The 17887-nt window shown below is 35.2% G+C and overlaps 1 protein-coding gene across 1 annotated transcript in view; it reads left to right on the top strand.

Annotated features, from left to right (window-relative positions):
• The window catches only part of SLC16A7 (solute carrier family 16 member 7), a 178507-nt gene that overhangs the window by 119112 nt on the left and 41508 nt on the right, over positions 1-17887 (top strand). The window lies entirely within an intron of this gene.

The raw sequence follows: 17887 nt of genomic DNA, 5'->3' as shown, positions 1-17887 counted from the left end.
AGATTACGGGCATGAGCCACCGCACCCAGCTGAATGTTTCCTTTAAAAGAAGGAACTTTCCTACTCTCTCCCAGCTCTTCCTCAACAACATATTAGGATTGAAGAATTTACTGCAGTTCTTTTTAATTAACTATTTTAAAGGGCTCTGTAAAAATTGAAATTAAATTTTATATTTTCATATGCTGTGGGTGACTTGTTTGATGGATTATGTCACAAAATGCAAAGTAAACACACGTTGAATACTTTTTTATTATAATAGTAGTGACTTTGGCAGAGTAAATGCATTGTTCCAAAGGGATTTTTAAATGGTTAATCTAGATGGCTCTCCTTGAGTGAGAATTTGCTCAGCTGGCTGGAAGTATATGCGGCAGGAATGTGGTTCATAGATTTGACCCTAAGGGGAGGCCCTGGCAATGGCATACACTAGCCTTGCACAATCATTGCCTGAGGATTTATTTGCAGTCACCAGAGGTAGGGATGTCCAGGTAATCCAGCATCACAATTAAGAAGAAAACTATACATAATTTCACTCATTCATTTATTCTATAGATACACACTGAGCATCTTAAATGTGCAAAACACCAGTGTGGCATTGGAAAAACCACAGCGAGCCAACAGACATAGGCTATGCTTTCAGAATATTAAATAGCCATTTACACTTTCCCTTATTTCATTAAAGTTATGATAAATGTTAGTAAAGAGGCACAGTGGGTGCCATGCAACAGCAGAAAATGGAAATCGATCTCATAATTGAGTGATCAGGCAATATTTCTTGGAGCTGAATTTGAAGGATAACGAGGCGGCACTAGTCAAGGGAGAGGAAGTGTTTGAGGCAGAGGAAACAGTATTTATGAAAGCCGTGGAAGAGTCATGGACAGTTCTAGTAGCCCAGAGGAGGTAAATGTGATTGATCTATGGTGAAAAGATGGAGAAAGTTGTGTCTGATGGTCTAAAACCTACTGGAAATGATCCTGGACCATGTATTGTATCCACATAAACAAAAGAGAAGAGGATCAGAGGATAGGCATCTATGCTACCATGTTAGTCCGCTCTAGCTGCCATAAAATAATATCACAAACTGAGTGGATTAAACAATGGAAATTTATTTCTCACAGCTCTGGAGGCAGGAAGTTCAAAATCAAGATGCCAATATGGCTGGTTTCTGGTGGGGCCTCTCTCTTCGGCTTGTTAGATGGCTGCCTCCTAGTTGTGTCCTCACATGGCCTTTTCTTTGTGTGCACACACCCCTGGTGTCTTTCTCTCTCTCTCTCTTTTTTTTTCCTTTTGAGATGGAGTCTCGCTCTGCTGCCCAGGCTGGAGTGCAGTGGCACGATCTAGGCGCACTGCAACCTCCACCTCCCAGGTTCAAGTGATTCTCCTATCTCAGCCTCTCGAGTAGCTGGGATTACAGGTGCCCGCCACCATGCCCGGCAAATTTTTGTATTTTTAGTAGATATGGGGTTTTGCCACATTGGCAAGGCTGGTCTTGAACTCCTGACCTCAGGTGATCCACCCGCCTCGGCCTCCCAAAGTGCTGGGATTACAGGCATGAGCCACCATGCCCGGCCTCTCTCTCTTCTTATAAGGAAACTAGTCATAGTGGATTATGGCCCAACTTAATATTTCTTATGACCTTATTTAACCTTAATTACCTCCTTAATGGTCTTAACTCCACAGACAGATACATTAAGTGTTAGGGCTTCAACATGAATTTTGGAGGGATATAATTTAGTTCATAACAGGTAGTACTCTCCTCCCTTTTAATCAATTTTAGGAGCAGATGCATAATCCAGAATGTGTTAAAATACAGGTGGTTGTCATTATTTGTGGTAGTTATGCTCTATAAAGTTGCCACAAACACTGAATGAAAAAATACCAAATTGCTGCTTCTAGGGGAGATTTAGGGTTACAGGCCCCTGAACCTCTGATCATAAAATTTTCATTCACCAAGCAATCCATAACTTTGTTTTCTATGTGTTTCCATTTAAAGACATTGTATTCAATATATGTCACTGACTGACATTGAATTTTGGCCAAAGGTGCTATAATTTATTCCTGAATTAAGCTTATTAAACACATACCTTTCCTCCATAAGTCATATCACAGCCTTCTTGTGCCTAGGAACACCAAACAGCACTTCAGCATTATGCTTTGAGGCCATTTTATACAGAAGAATTACCAACAAAAAGCACAAAAATGCAGAAAATGTGGTATTATATAGACCCTGAAAAGGACAGTTGTTTACACTCTGGGAGCTGGACCAAGAAAGCAGTTCATCACCTTGTTTGATCTCCTCTGGGAAGGTGAGGTCACACAATGCATGTCAGGTGATCCAAATTTTTCACCACTCTGCACATATACACCAGTGACTGCAGAAGAACTGAGAGTATTGATTTTAAGGTGACAAATCAATTTTACTAAGTAGATAAATATGTAAATATAGAATCTGCAAATAATGAAGATTGAATATACCTATTCCCTTTCTCTGGTGAAATTACTGCATTTCTTGTATTTTATAAAGGTGTTTGTAATTACCCAATGTTTTTATTACAGTTTATCTGTTGTTTATAAGAATTGGATAAGCCTGCACAAACACAAAGCTAATTTACATTAGCATTTTTGTAGGTAGGCATTGATTATCATCCTGGAGTTTACTGAAGTTCTTTTTAAAGGAACACAACTTTCTTAAGCTATAAAAGCAATAATAATTACACTTAGAATAGTACTAATCACTAGAAGGGCGTTAAGTGTAAAGCTTTGGCAAGCTTCTGTGGAAGCTTTGATGGATTTTTGAAAACTGATGAACAACTGATGATCTACAGCCTTGAATTATTCTGATTAGAATGTGCTGTGCATGACTGTAGCATTCTGTTGGCTGGTGGTTTCCTGCTTTGGCCTTGCATCTCATGCAATCAATGATTGGATTAGCGGCAGCCAGTGGAAGCAACCTGTATATATTCTCAGCACCCCAGGAAATGAGTGTGCATTCTTGGAAGGCTGAAATAGAATAAAACCATTAAATAGAACTCTGATCTACTTCATGTTCATCTCTTCTCCTAATATGATGAGTAAAAGGCATCTGTAAATAGGACTATGAGAGAAATCTGGATAGTGAACAAAGGGGAGCAAAAGGAGAAATATGATGTGTGCGCAGGCGATTTGGAGTTTCTTTTAAATTTTCCAATCTTCTCCCAGATAATCCTGAGTTCATATATGTGACTTACATTGATATGGAAATGCAAGAATCAGCTGGGTGCACTGGCTCATGCCTGTAATCCCAGAACTTTGAGAGGCCAAAGCAGGGGGATCACGAGTACAGTAGTTCAAGACCAGCCTGGGCAACATGGTGAAACCCTGCCTCTACCCAAAATACAAAAAAATTACTGGGGTATGGTGGTGTGTGCTGTGTTCCAGCTACTCAGGAGGCTGAAGTGGGAGGATAACTTGAGCTCAGGAGGGGAAGGTGCTGTGAGCTGAGATGGCACCACTTCACTCCAGCCTGGACAACAGAGCAAGACTCTGTCTCACAATAAATAAAAATAAATAAATAAAAGAATCATCTATAAATCAAAAGCATTTAAAGTATCTTTTTGGTTCTATTAGGAAAAAAATCATATAGTAAGTTCAAAACATTTAGGCTTTTATCTCAGCCGGTGTAAGTGGCTATGATATTGGTGTGAAGATGAAATGATAGGTGTTTTGGCAATGGCAGTTGTAAAATCTACGTAGCAAACAACAGATGGTTGCTTATTTGGCTTTTGGGCAAGAACTGGGATATAGAAATTGCTGTTGAAATAGGTCTTTCTCAATATTTCAGATTTCTATCATCTTCCAAAGAGTGAACATGGATCTAGAGACTGAGAACATTTTTAAAGCCTCCCTTTGTATTCTTAGTCTCTTGTTGTGTGGGACAAACTTTTCCCCACTTCCATCAGAAATATGCAAAGGGTTGAATTTAATAATCTTAGTTACAGTGTCCTTGAATACACAGACGTTGTCATTAACTTTCCAAATCCCTCTTGGGCACCAGGAGTATTTCATGATTAGTTTAAAATGTATGTAAAATATCTACACAGAGTTAGTTTGGCACTTGCAGATAAAGAAAAATAAGTTTAATCAGATGACTCTGATAAAATGAACTGTAAGTCCTTCTCATGAACACTGCTTCTCACGAGAAATATTAAGTACCTCTGTTGTGGCAAAAATATTACTTAATGGTTATTTCTTAAATCAAACATGGTATGTTTTAGAAGCTAGATACAACTTTTCAAAGGCAACATAACCTCTGCCCCTTAGAGTTGGCTCCCATATTAGATCAAACACAACTGAACTAGAACCCTGAGGCAATTCATGCATGCTTCTGAAACTGTTTCCCTAACAAAATAGCCTCACCTCTGTGCCCTATAAACACTCTAAAATACAAATGCGGGAGAAAAAAAGGAGAGGTTTGTCTTCACTTCATATTTTAAGTTTTTATTTGTAATCTCTTGTTTATTTGAGTGATTTTATTCTCTTTGGCTTATTAAATGAAACAGCAGTGAATGTTGAACAATTATATTTAGACTTTTTTTCTACCTATTTGTGAAGAAACAAAATTGGAAACAGAAATGCCTTTTAAAAGATATATTTTCTGCAGACATTCATGCTCCCTTAGGAGGGTCAGTAATAGTGTCAGAAAAATACATCTCACAAAGTGTCTAAATTTCTGTTTGGTTCCAGACAGTTCTCTTTTTATTGCTTTAGCTAAGTCATAAATATTTATTAACTATAGAATAAATTTAATAAGGTCCAAATTAAATTAGCTATATATACAAGTACTAATTATAGCTTCAATAATACTTACGTAATATTCCAAACTCTTTATTTGTTATGGTGATTTTTTTCTAAGAGGTATTCCTTTTTCCACTGGCAATCTCATTTATTTATTCCTTTGGAGTGCTTAATCATTGATTTTAAGTAAAGAGCCTGCATAAAATCTTGTTTCAAAGCATACCAAAAGCTTTCAGAGATGAGTAACTCATCTTTTTTACTAAATACCTAAACAATTTTTTTGCCTTTTTTTTTTTTAAGAGGCATTGACATAGTGGAATACTGGTAGGGCATGGAGGATTTGGCTGTGTTGAGATTCCAGTGCTGCTTCCTACTAATTGGAATTTTGGGAAGATACTCGATACCTCTCTGCTTCAATTCCTTATATATAAAATGCCCATGGTTTATTTGTATGAACTAATATTTCTGAACTCTACTGATTAGCTCATATCTCATAATTAAATACAATAAGAAAGAGTAATGTGGCTATCTGGGTGAAGATGTCTTACCATCTCAACATGTTTATGTTAAGGTTATGTTCTAACATTGAGCTTATTTAAGCTGTTTTGAAAATTCAAAATTATCCAAAGATGTGGACAGCTTCTGCAGCATGGAAACTAGGGAAAATGAATAAGAAGGAAATAAGTATCACATGATAATGCCTGCTTTGCCTTATATTTCAACCTAAAAGAATTATAGACATAAGGGGAAAAAGTGATTCATCTTTCTGTTACTCTGGCCATCTTTAGCCTATGGTACTTCTAGACACTATCTAGATTAGATGTTTTAACATTTAGTCCAGGCTTTATGTTCTATCATCTAGGACCCGATTCCCCTACTTTTTTTGTCTTTTTCAATGCACTAGAGTAAGAAAACTTGTCACATGTGAGAATGTATAAATTGTAAAATCCATTGTAATTACAGAGGTCATTGTGCTTTCCCTTTGCTGTGAATAGCTGTGTATTGTGTTCAAACAGACTTTAACACAATAGGTGCACAAAATGAGCACCATTCTTCATAACATGGCATCCAGAGAAAATTAAAAACAGAGAAACTAAAATCATCAAAAGCATATATTTGTGAATTCATGTTTGTTTTTGAAACAGATAATACCTGTTCTAGTAAGAAAGACAAATCAGATTTTATCTATACAAGGTAAAAATATCAAGTCTAAGAAGGGATATAATAAAACAATATGAAATCCTGAAGAGTATGCATTATATGAAGAGATGTGTTAATTAAATTCCACAGTATTGGAATTGCAGTGGGAAGGAAGACAGAAAAATGGGGCCCAAGAGAAGCCTGAAAAAGATCTATTTTATAACATAAGGGAAAAATACACAAAATGTATGATCCCAAAAAAATGAGTTAAACCAAATTTTATAACAATTTGTAATAAATAAACTTTAGATAAATTCATTAGAGATAGCTGTAGGTTTAAAGGGAAACAAAAGTATTAAATATATATTTTATATCACTCCACACTTATTGAGGATTGCTGTATTTTGAATTTACTAAGAAAAACATGTTAATCTTCTTTCTTTCTTGGCAGCATCATAAGCCTTTTATTTTTGTGATCTGATATCAAATATCCATTGAGAGATTTTTTACCCCATCCCCACCTCCACCCTCCAAAAACAGAGAACTGGTTGCAAATTGGAGCAAATGCTGCCCTAGATTTGCACTTTCCAGGATTCTTCACAACATGAATAAGAGCTCCATGGCCTCCCACAGAGTGGCCCAAAATAGACAATTTTCCGTGGTCCACTGGAAAGTTGGCATTTATCAGTGGTGGAACCTTAGCCATTATAAACATGTTAATCTTCTAAGTGAATATTGGAAACAGGATGCATACTTGGGTCTACCTGACTTTGAATCTCATGTTTTTGTTAACTTTTCTGAAATAGGAACGCCTCATGACTATACCTTTCTTTTCTAATTCTTCAGGTTGGTGTCATATGCAATAGCTGTATATTCCATCAGTTGATTGATGTGTTATTATGGGATCACTGTCTAAAGAACACAGAATTGGAAAGATAATAAATGTGTTCCAGTTTGGAATCTTCCTAAGCTATCGTTAATTGTTACTTACGTATTTATAGTTGACTAAACTTTATTAGGTCTTTTTCTCTTTTTAAGCACCCTTTCATAAATTTGGTCTATGTTTTGTTGAAATAGATTTTTAGTCTTGTGAGACCATAATTAGTACCCATAACAACAGAGATGTACATCTTTTTGTTATTGAAAAGGACCAGTCATAGTGGTGTAAACTTCTTGTATCACTAAAATAAAACGGTGAACAAAAGCATATATTTGATGTCAGACGAGGAATGTCCTGTTTCCAGTATCTCCTTAAGTGTGTTATCCATCCCTTCTAAATTTTAGTAATTTTTCTCCAATATAGGGGAAAATTATATATCCAATCCAGACACTTTGTCATAATTGAGAAAAGGGAATGAATTAAACAATAGCTATCATCACCATTATCATCATCCAATCTCCTCCCCACTCCTTGTCTTCCAGAAGCTCCCCAACTCCCGTGTTCACACCTTTAAACTTGTCATTATCAATAGCTTTCAAATAATCTCAATTTTTAAATAACTTACTCCTCAATCACCATGTCATATCTTCCACCCCACTGTTTTCTAGTACTGCAACTATAATAATCCTTTAACTCCATCAGTACTGTTAAGCTATTGATATACTACCTCATCCATCACTGCTTTCCATACCATTTTCACCTTCTTTACCTAGCTAAACTTCAGATTCAATTAATTTAAGTTTCTTGCATACATTCTTAACTCATCTACCTACCATTAATTTTTTTGTATCTCTTGATGAAACCAGAACTCTGGCTAAAGCTATCGACTTAGTTCCTTTGAATCTCCATGGCAGAATGTAAACCACACTCTAGGATTTACTAATCTGTTTAACTGATGATCGACAATCTTAGGTGGGCCGGAAATGCTGCTTGGTAACCATATTTTATATTCTATTACTCTAGTCCAGTCTCTGTCTCTCACTATATGAGATGATTATTTGTCATTTAATCCATATTCCCAAAGCCACTGTCTTCCCTCCTTTCTTCATCCCAGAAGTAACTTCAATTCCTACTTTATTCAGAAAGTTTACATTATCAGTAGAACTTCCACATACTTCTACTACCACATTCTCCTACCTGTTTACCTCCAGATCTGACAACTTTACCTTCTTTCCTGTATCAGTATCTGTCCTAACTAATGCCAACTATACAATTCCTTTCTCACCCCTCAACTATTAATGGGTATGACTGTGGACAAAATTCTTTCTTCTCTCTCCATTAGCAGTATTCTCTCTCACAACTGGGTCATTCCTGTAGCTTATAACCATGATATCTAACCTCCAACTTAGGAAAAAACAAAACAAATGGAAAATGTATTTAGACCAACGTTACCTGTCAGCCACAACCATACTTATGTCCTTCCCTTTAAGCAGAACTTCTTCAAAATGTTGCTCCAGTTTCTCTCTTCCCCTTCTTTTTGCCCCCACTCCAATCAGAATTTTTCTTGTACCCCTCATCTGAAATTGCTCTTTCCAAGTGTCCCAGGACTTCAATGCTACCAATGTAGTGGTCATTTCTTAGTCCCCATTGTAATTGACCTTTCTGGAGCATTTGATACAGTACTTAATCACTCTCGGTCTTCCATAAAACACATTCTTGATTTTACTTATAAACTATTACACTTAAGTTTTTTCTTTTGATGCCATTAGCCACATCTTTTCAGTATCTATTTTTGGTTCTTCCTTTCCCCTTAAATTCTCAATGTTCAAAAGTTTGGCTCTTGGATCTCCTTTCCATATATACTTGCTCCATAAATGACCTTGCACCTTCTCGTGACTGTAGCTCATATTTATAGGCTGATGCCTCCTAAATTTATATCTTCAGTTTCAACTTCTCCTGAACTCTAGACTTATATATAAAGCCTCTTTTCAGTATTTCCACTCAAATGCTTAACAGGCATCTGTGACTTTGCATATCTAAAATTCATCTTCTGAAATTCTCCTCCAAACCTGTTGATCAGGTCAAAAACATTGGGGCCACGCTTTGACTTTTTCCTCTCTCTTCTTTCAGCTGCATAACTTTCTATTAGCAAATTTATTGGTTCTGCCTTCTAAATAAATCCAACACTTAATCACTTCTCATCACCTCTGCTGCTGTTACCTGGCCCAAGGTACTATTATTTATAGTCTAGATTATCTTTGTAGTCTATGATTTGGTGTTCCTGTTTCTGAATATACCTACCAATGAAATCCTGTCATAACCTAAGTTCAATCATGTCCAAGCCTACCTAAGACTTCCCAACTCACTCTAATTATCTACTCTTCCTGTTATCTCCCTGAACCTGTCTTCTGTTATCGTCCCTTTGGCTCACTCTGCTTTACCTATGCTATCTACCTGCTGTTCCTAGAATATACCAGCTATGCTGTCACCTCAGGGAATTGCACCCATTCTTCCCTTTACCTGGAATGATTTTCCCTTGGATTTAAAAATGCTCATTTCTTTCGGGCTTTTACTCAAAAATCACCTCTCATAGAGGTCTTCTAGGTGTACTCTGTCTAAAATTTCAACAGCCCATCACACGGTTCTATCCATCTTCATTGGTTATGTTTTTTTCTCCATAACACTTACCACTATCTATTATTTGCTTTTCATTTGAATAGTAGTGTCCTATAGAACTTTCTGTGGTGATAGAAATGTTCTATAAATCTGATTGTCTAATATATGTTATCCACTAGTCACATGTAGCTATTGAACACTTGAAGCTAGTTTGAGAAAGGAACTGAATTTTTATTGTAATTTACTTTAATTAATTTAAATTTTGAAGACCTCCCTTGGCAAATGGTTACGATACTGGACAATGTGTGTTTAGAATGTAAACTTTCAGTCCCCCACTGGAATATAAATATCATGAGAACAGAGATTTTTTTTTCCCTCTGCTTTGTTCATTGCTGTATTCCTAGACATACCCTGGCATATAGTAGACAATATTTTTGAAGGAATGAACAAACTGATCATTATAAAAATTATTATAATAATGATCAAATAAGACATTGAAAGACAATCGTAGTCCTTGCCCTGCCACTCAATAATGTGGTGATTTTTCAGAAGTTACTTACTTTCTTGGAACCCGAGTTCCTTCATTCATATTTTTCTTTTTCATTTAATAAACATGTATTGAGATCCTCCTGTGTGCTAGGAATTATGGTAGATATTGATGTACAAAGATGACAAAGATGTGGTGCTAACAAAGATTTAATTAGGAATAAAGAGAAGTAAAATTTATTAAAGCTTCATGATACTCTTAAAGGCGGAGATGTGAATTGCTATGGGAGAAGACAGAAGAAATAAAAGACAGCCTTAATGGTCAAAGGAATAATTGATGAAAGGGAAAATGCAAGACTTTCTTGAGGATAAAAAAGGTTTGAAATGTTTAGAAAGAATCAGCATTTTAGTATAAAGGCAACATACAACATATTCAAAATTCACTCCTTCCTATAACATGAAATGTGGAAATGTGGGATATTTAGGCATAAGGCATTGCACAATGACTGTGTGTGCTATTATGAGGTCACAGTGTCAATATGCACAAATACTCATAAGATCTGAAAATCCTTCAGCTATTTTCTGTTACAAAATTCTAAAACAATACGTATTTGTTTTCTACTGTTGTTCCCCTGTTTATATTGCTTTTTTTGTTTCCATTGCCTTTTTTTCTTCTGTGTGAGAAGTATATTCCCACTTAGTGAATATTTTACAAATTTTCATCTTTTCGTTCTTAAACAGGCATGCAGGTTATAAAAACTCAAAATGAAAAATGTAATTGTGGCAATTAAAAAATATATATAATGTCGTTGACCTACCGATTTATATATGTATAGTATATGATTGTAATATTTTAGATACCTCACCAGCTCCATAAGCAGTCAGACACACTTTCCAAGAAACTTTAAAGCAGAAAAGCCTGAAGGCTGTGCAAGTGCAGAGCAGCTTCTGTTAGATCCTCAGCAGAATACAGCTTTTGTGTGTGTCTCTCATTCTACTGCTGAGGATTAAGTGACAGTGGAATAAAAAGTACTGGTAATGTGATAAAGCAGGGCAACTTTCCACCTTTCACACCAGCCAAAGGACATATTGGGTATCTCCCCTGAAAGCTAAGCTTGTTGTCATAGTTTAATACAACTTTTCAGGTGTATATTAAGGAAAGAAGAAAATAAATTAGTCTGTAGGTTTTTATGTCAATATAGATAATAAAAAAGAACTATAATTGAACTTGCTAATCTGCTGTATTACTTCCAAGTAAAAACATGTTGCAACATATATTTCTAAGTAAATACATGTTGCACTTTGCAACATGTATTTACTTGGAAGTAATACCTCAGATTAGCAAATTCAATTATAATTCTAAGTAACTGTTACTACAGGACTTGCTGGAACCAGCTGGGTGCTTATATATGAGATATTTGCCAAGCTGCATAAAAGAAAAGGGCTAGAGTTTAAAATATAAATGTGACTTTGTATTTAATTTTACAAAGCATGATTAACTAGTTTATGATGTCATTCAGAATATTATCATTAAAATTATATTTAAAGAAGTGGGGGGTTTTATGTATTTTAAGAACAACTTTTTAAAAATTAGGATGTATATGGAATTTCTGCATTTAAGAGGATGACATTAAAAGCAAGTCTCATATAAATTCTTTATCCATGAAATGAAGGTAATAACAGAAAATTTTGGGTTTGTGAAAATACCAATAAATTAGATGAATTATGCAAAGTGTAGTGTATTTCCTGCCACATAATGCATGCTCAAAAATGATACCTATTGATATTCTTTACCAAGGAATAATAGTATAATTCCAAAAATATTGTTGCATGAATGCTTTCCCTCAAGAACACATCCAAATTTAATCACAGAGATACTGGGAATCATTCATTGCTATGTTCATAACTAAAAGTATAGAATACTATTTCTGATGAGTTCGTAATGCCATTCTACAGGTATGGTTTGTCGTTAAACAGCTAGATTCCACTTTCAGCTCCATAGAACTTAATATTATCTAAAGAAATATTTACCACATTGAATCACTATTATATGAATTCATAGATCTTTACAAAGTGAAGGAAACTTTTCTCTACTGCTTTACTTTACAGATTAATAAAGTTAGGAGTTTTCTGAATGCCATACAGAGTGTGTTAGTGCGAGGTAGGATGAGGGTGTCTGCTTCCAACTTCCAGGATTTTGTGGCACCTTCTATCATTCTTTTAGAATTATTTATCCTTGTTAGGTCAGTCTCCATTTCCCTATTAAAAATGGTTCATCAGTTTCTTTCATTAGAAATAACTTTTCTCAGCCAAATTATTTCATCACAAAAATAGTATTTTATAGATTTTAAATGACTGCTTTACTGCTTACACTCGAAGATATATGAGATGTATTTTGAAAACTATACTAAAGAAAATGTTATATAGTGTTATTATTATCCTACCTGGCAAATAATAAATGCTTTTACTTTTCAATATGTTTAAGCCTTTCAAAAAATATGAAGTTATTCCATCACTGTCCTTAGTGTCCTTTGGCCATGCTACTCATTTTTTGTTCTCTTAATCACCCCTCATAAATTAGTCCCTTAGGCTTCAGACATTTCACTGGTCTTTTCTTGAACGGCCTCCTACATGTCCTTATTATTGTAATTTAGTTTTTGAGTGTTGACAATTTACTTGGCGCTGTTTACAGCATAAAATCTTTTTTTCAGAGATGACTAAAATTACCACATTGTGTTTCGTGTATTCTCAGGAAGTCACAGACTGAACTTTAAGTGGACTAAGCCATTCTAATCTTGTACGGACTATGAAGAAGCAATCAAAATTCAGTCAGTGGTTAGATTTCAGAAGCATTTTTTAGTCTCAGTCTCGTTTCTCCTCCGACCATGTTTAAAGCTATTTTAGTTAAAGTGATCAATGAGTACACATCTAATTTAATTTGTCTTAGACCTGGAAATTATCAGAATGCTACTCTGAATTCCAGTGGCATTCACGCTGAAATTAAAAGTGATGTGAGACTCTTTTGAGAAGGGTCTTGGGAATATAAAGAATGGCTATTTTTAGGTAGCCAAAGTGTATGTTTTTAAAGAATCAATATTTTTAAATCTGTTGAAAGCACAAAATAAAGTTTTTACTTGTAGATTAGTAGAAATATTAAGTGTATGGCTTTCAAGTAGATCTTCCACTTTAAAAATAGAAAAAAAATGAAGGATAGGGAAAAAGGGAAAGAAGGGGAAGATTGGATTGATTTCAGGTACTATGACAGACAGCTTTGTTTCATGCAATCTTCTTTTTCTTACTGCTCTTGGATATTGAATTATGTGGTCTAAAATCTTATTAACCAGTTTCTGATCCACTAGATTATAATGATTGTGTTAGTTGTGAGCAAGTTAGTAAATAACATTAAAAATTAAAAGGGTACAGAACCAAGGACCAGGAGATCTGATTTCTAGTCTTGGATTCTCCATCTTGGGCTGTCAGAGATGTTGGCTGTGGTGTTTCAGGTCACGTTTTTCCTTACCTTCCCGTCCTGAGACGTTGCAACCTCAACTAAGCCCCTCTAGAAACTCACCACCCAGTAGTCATTATATACAAAATCTGAAAAAAATTAGGAATTGTATGGGAAACAACACTTGAAAATCAGATTGTCTAGAGATGTATACTTTATGATCAATACATAATAGATCAGAATAGAGATATTCGAAGTCACATCAGAAAATTTTAAAAGCATCTAGATTGCAATAGTAATTATACTAAATTCATTTACTTATCTAAAGAAGGATGACAATCAAAAGGAGTGATCATGAGACAAAACTTGTCAGTATCTATCCAAACACTGACCGGTGTTGGAGGAACTTTAGCCAACTGATATTGAGTATTACAATTCTGTCAGCAAGATCATGAAAAATATGAGATGGATATATATATTATATATGTGTATATAATATATATATATGTTGTATTTAGAAGGAGTAAAACTACATATTCAGGTAGAGTGAGGTATTTAGTCATGAAAAGATGAGTTAGTCCTTAGTGATGACGTTAACAGTTTCATCACAAGCTGACGATGGAGCAGTGGCTACTTGTGAGCAGAGGATAGAGGAAAAGGAGTACAAAATCTCAGATAGTGTGGAAAGCCAAATTACTAGAAAATTATTTTGCAGCATTGCGACACTGTTGAGATTACATTTGAAGTTTGATGTCATGAAATTTAAAGGCACCAGTTAGTATGGTTTTGTGATCTAATCCAGCAATTTTCAGGTCTTTAGTAGAGATGCACTTGAGTTCCTCCTTTGTTAGATATTTTCCAGATAAACATCATGAAGAGAGGAGTAAATAATTCAGAAATGCTTTCAAAGAAGTTGCTGTAAAATTTAGCCATCTAATTTAAGTTCTATAACAAAGGAACAAAAAGTAGGATAACTTGATAAATATCGGAGGTTTGAGTGAAGTACTAGCATTTGTATATTGGGAATTTTGGTGAGGCTAAAAAACTGTTAATAGTGAGAGTATTTGAGCAAGTGAAATGAACTGACAGTAGTTTAAGTTGGTGAGGGCGATGTTTACATTTTAATTGTATTGGGGGGAGGTAGTGTCATATTGGTTAATGACAAATTTTAGTTTATGACTATGCAGTATATGATAAGGTGGAATATGACAAAAAAGAAAGACAAAAGGTCAGGTGAAATTTAAAAATGTTGAGAAACTTAAGCTACATGTATACTGATGTCACTATGACAGATGATTGGAAATGGAACAGAGATAGAGTCTTAGCCATAAGCCAGTATGAAAAGGTGAGTAGAGACCCAGGTTCCAATAGGTAATAACAACAAGGAGGTTGGAGAGGGTGCTATGAGTTGATGGAAATAGCTTCAAAGCATACAGTAAAAAGGTAGAAATTATAAAACAGGGTATTGCATGGTGGGTTTAATAGAGCAACCTAAACGTTTAAAAAAAATCACTTCTGGGGGTGATCAGGATGACCATGGATTTGGGACATAATGGGTCTGGGCCAGGTGGAAGAGCATGGGCACTCACTCACTGCTAATTCTCTGAGTTCAAACACTTCCTTTAGTGACATCCTGGCATCCAGTGCATATTCTCTTAGCTACACACTGGAGTGAGGCCCTTTTGGCTGTGAGCAGCTCTTTAAGCAATGTAACAATTTGCAGATAGATGATAAGGTCTTGAACTAAGATGGCAAATGATCAATATGAGTTTGCTCCTGGGAGATGGATATGCTTTCAGATTACTGACAAAAATAGTATTGGAGCTTTCAAGTACAAGAACCTATCGTCATCCAGGTGTGGTGGTTCATGCTTGTAAGTAATCCCAGCACTTTGGAAGCCAATTAGCTGAGCGTGGTGGAGCATGGCTATAGTCCTAGCTACTCAGGAGGCTGAAGTAGGAGGATCACTTGAGCCCAGGAGTGTGAGGCTGCAGTAAGCTATGATTGTGCCACTGCACTCCAGCCTGGATGACAGAACAAGATCTTTTGTCTTAAAAAATAAATAAGAAACTATCATCAAGCGATGTTTAGATAATGAATGCCATTATGTGACATCTATGGGATGACAATCATCTGTATTTCCCTGTGAAAAGACATACACTTTTATACTTTGTAGCGTACTTTTTTTCCTAGTAGAGGAAAATAGGAACCTAGAAATTCTGAAAGTTTATTAACTTCTTAAGTGGGGAAATACCAAATAATCAGGTGTCCTACCTAGATACTTGTCTGAGATGATTTTTCCAATTTGTCTCAACTTTCATGTTATAATTCATTTTTATCAATGAAAAATTGCAAAATACTTTTTCACTTCAGATCATTAGTGGTGCCATTAAGTTGGGTGAAAGTTATGTCATCTATATGATGTCGCTGGATACTCAACACATTCTTATTAATCATATTGATGTGTGGTTTGCATAATTGAGTTAATAATTATGCACTTTTCCTTTTAGTCATTTATTCTTCATATTAAGGTTACTGTTAAAGCCTATACAATTTACACAATTTCACAGAATCCATAAACGTCGAAGGAATCTATTGGTATTATAACTCATCATGCGGATTACCATGCTGCCCAGCTGGGCGTTGTCTTTGCCTTTCCTGTCATCTCCTTTTGACTTCATACTTCATGTAAATCTTCCGGGACAAAAGTAAAAAGTAGCATGTCTTTCTGTTTCGGTTTCCCTGCCTCTCTCTCTTTATCCTGTCTTTATTAAATGCCTTATTCTAATTCCCAAATCATTATTTTTTGACATTTTCATTCCTATCATTTGGTTATAATTTTATAGCTTTTAATCCTTTCATTGCACCTGTGTAAACTAAAGCCTTTTATGGTTCATCTTTCTCTACAAGAAGCCCAACTCTTTCCCTCCCACCCCTTAATTCTAGTATAAGTTGCATAGATAGATGATTTTGTGGTTCTTAAAAAGATTATATAGCAAGGGGATGGATCCTCATCATGTAAACATAATAGTTTCATTAATTTTTGGCTTAAAATAGGTCTTCATTTGTCACTTAAAATTGACCTATCAAAAGTAAGCGTCTGAATGTGGAATGACGAGTTCAGGAAAAGCTAAACACAGTGTTCAATAGCACAATGTGGCTTGCTGACAATTTAGCTGACTCTACACCTGGAAAGTGCTATCCAGTCATGTGCCTTTGTGGAAAAGCTAAAAGTAAGTTTAGGAAAGGATTCATTCTTTCAAATAATTAAAACTTAATGAACATCTCTTATTCTTCTACTGAGTGGTCTGCAAGCTTTCACATTTGCAAAAAGATTGTTCTGTGTCTACAAAGAGGTCAGTTATGGCCATACCACTTGTGGAAATCTAGATTTGAAATCTGAGGACTGAGGTTCTTCCCAAAAATTAGTTCAGGATCTACCAGGAATTATTGGAGCCTTAGCTTGCAGGTGTCTACATCAGTTATTGCTAACATATTTCCTCACTGTTTGCAGGGTTCTTTAGGATTCCCAATACAAAAGAAAAAAAAAAAAACACTTCTGACTCATATTTAGCTCCGTTAGCACTGTCTACCAAAAATAATTTTCTACTCCCGTCCACATGGATAGTCTTATGTCTGCTCTAAAAGGGTGGGCTTCCTAAAATTAAAAACAAACAAACAAACAAACAAACAAACAAAAAAAAACAGACAACACACCTCCTAAAATGATGACCTACTGGAATTTCCAAAATGCCACCTATTTCCTGTGTTAGTATATTAATATAACTGTGGGATATATGTTAGCATATGAGTATTAAGGTTATTGTTACATAGTATAGTTGCAGCTGAGTACAAATATTGGTAAAGCAAAAAATAATAATAATAATGCTATGTAATGAACAAAGGAAATCACCAAAAGACATTGGGATTGATTTAGCTAAGGAGGACAAGGTAGGTGACCATATGACAGAGGACATTTTATGTGAGTATATATGCAAAGTTCATATATTTTTCTTTTTATTTTCCTAGTTTATTTTGAGAGTCATTCAGATGCCAAATGGCATTTGTATGCTCAGAAACTCTTTCTTGAAATACTTGCTTTTCAGAATGGAATGGCCCAGTATTATTCTCCTCCACTAAAGTATTACTTTGTTATTAGATTTAAGAAAGCTTCTTGCTCTCTGAGAGACTTGCTCTCAAGTCTCTTCACCACTTGTGATTATATATAGCAGTGTTTATCCCGAGACCCATCAAGATCTTTGCACTACCGAGTCGACTGGAAACAAAATGGGGGAGGTTGTCACTCTATAAAATAAATTATCATGAAAATCTAAAGCATACATGTTTGTTTATTAAATTTCTGCCAAGACAGGTCCTCAATGTGTTTATGCCCAGTATCTTTTTTTTGGTCTGGTATAATTCCTTTTACCTAATAAATAGTAAATAGTGTATACTGCTAATAAAATTGAATGTAAAATATTCAAGCTTAAATATGTATATATTTTTTAACTTTATTCAAATGCTTGTTCAAAATTTATGAATCAAAT

This window comes from Hylobates moloch, unplaced genomic scaffold (genome assembly GCF_009828535.3).
Source record: "Hylobates moloch isolate HMO894 unplaced genomic scaffold, HMol_V3 SCAFFOLD_13, whole genome shotgun sequence".
NCBI classification, from domain to species: domain Eukaryota; kingdom Metazoa; phylum Chordata; class Mammalia; order Primates; family Hylobatidae; genus Hylobates; species Hylobates moloch.
Note: the sequence above shows the minus strand (reverse complement) of the source record. Positions and strands in the feature narration are given on the sequence as shown.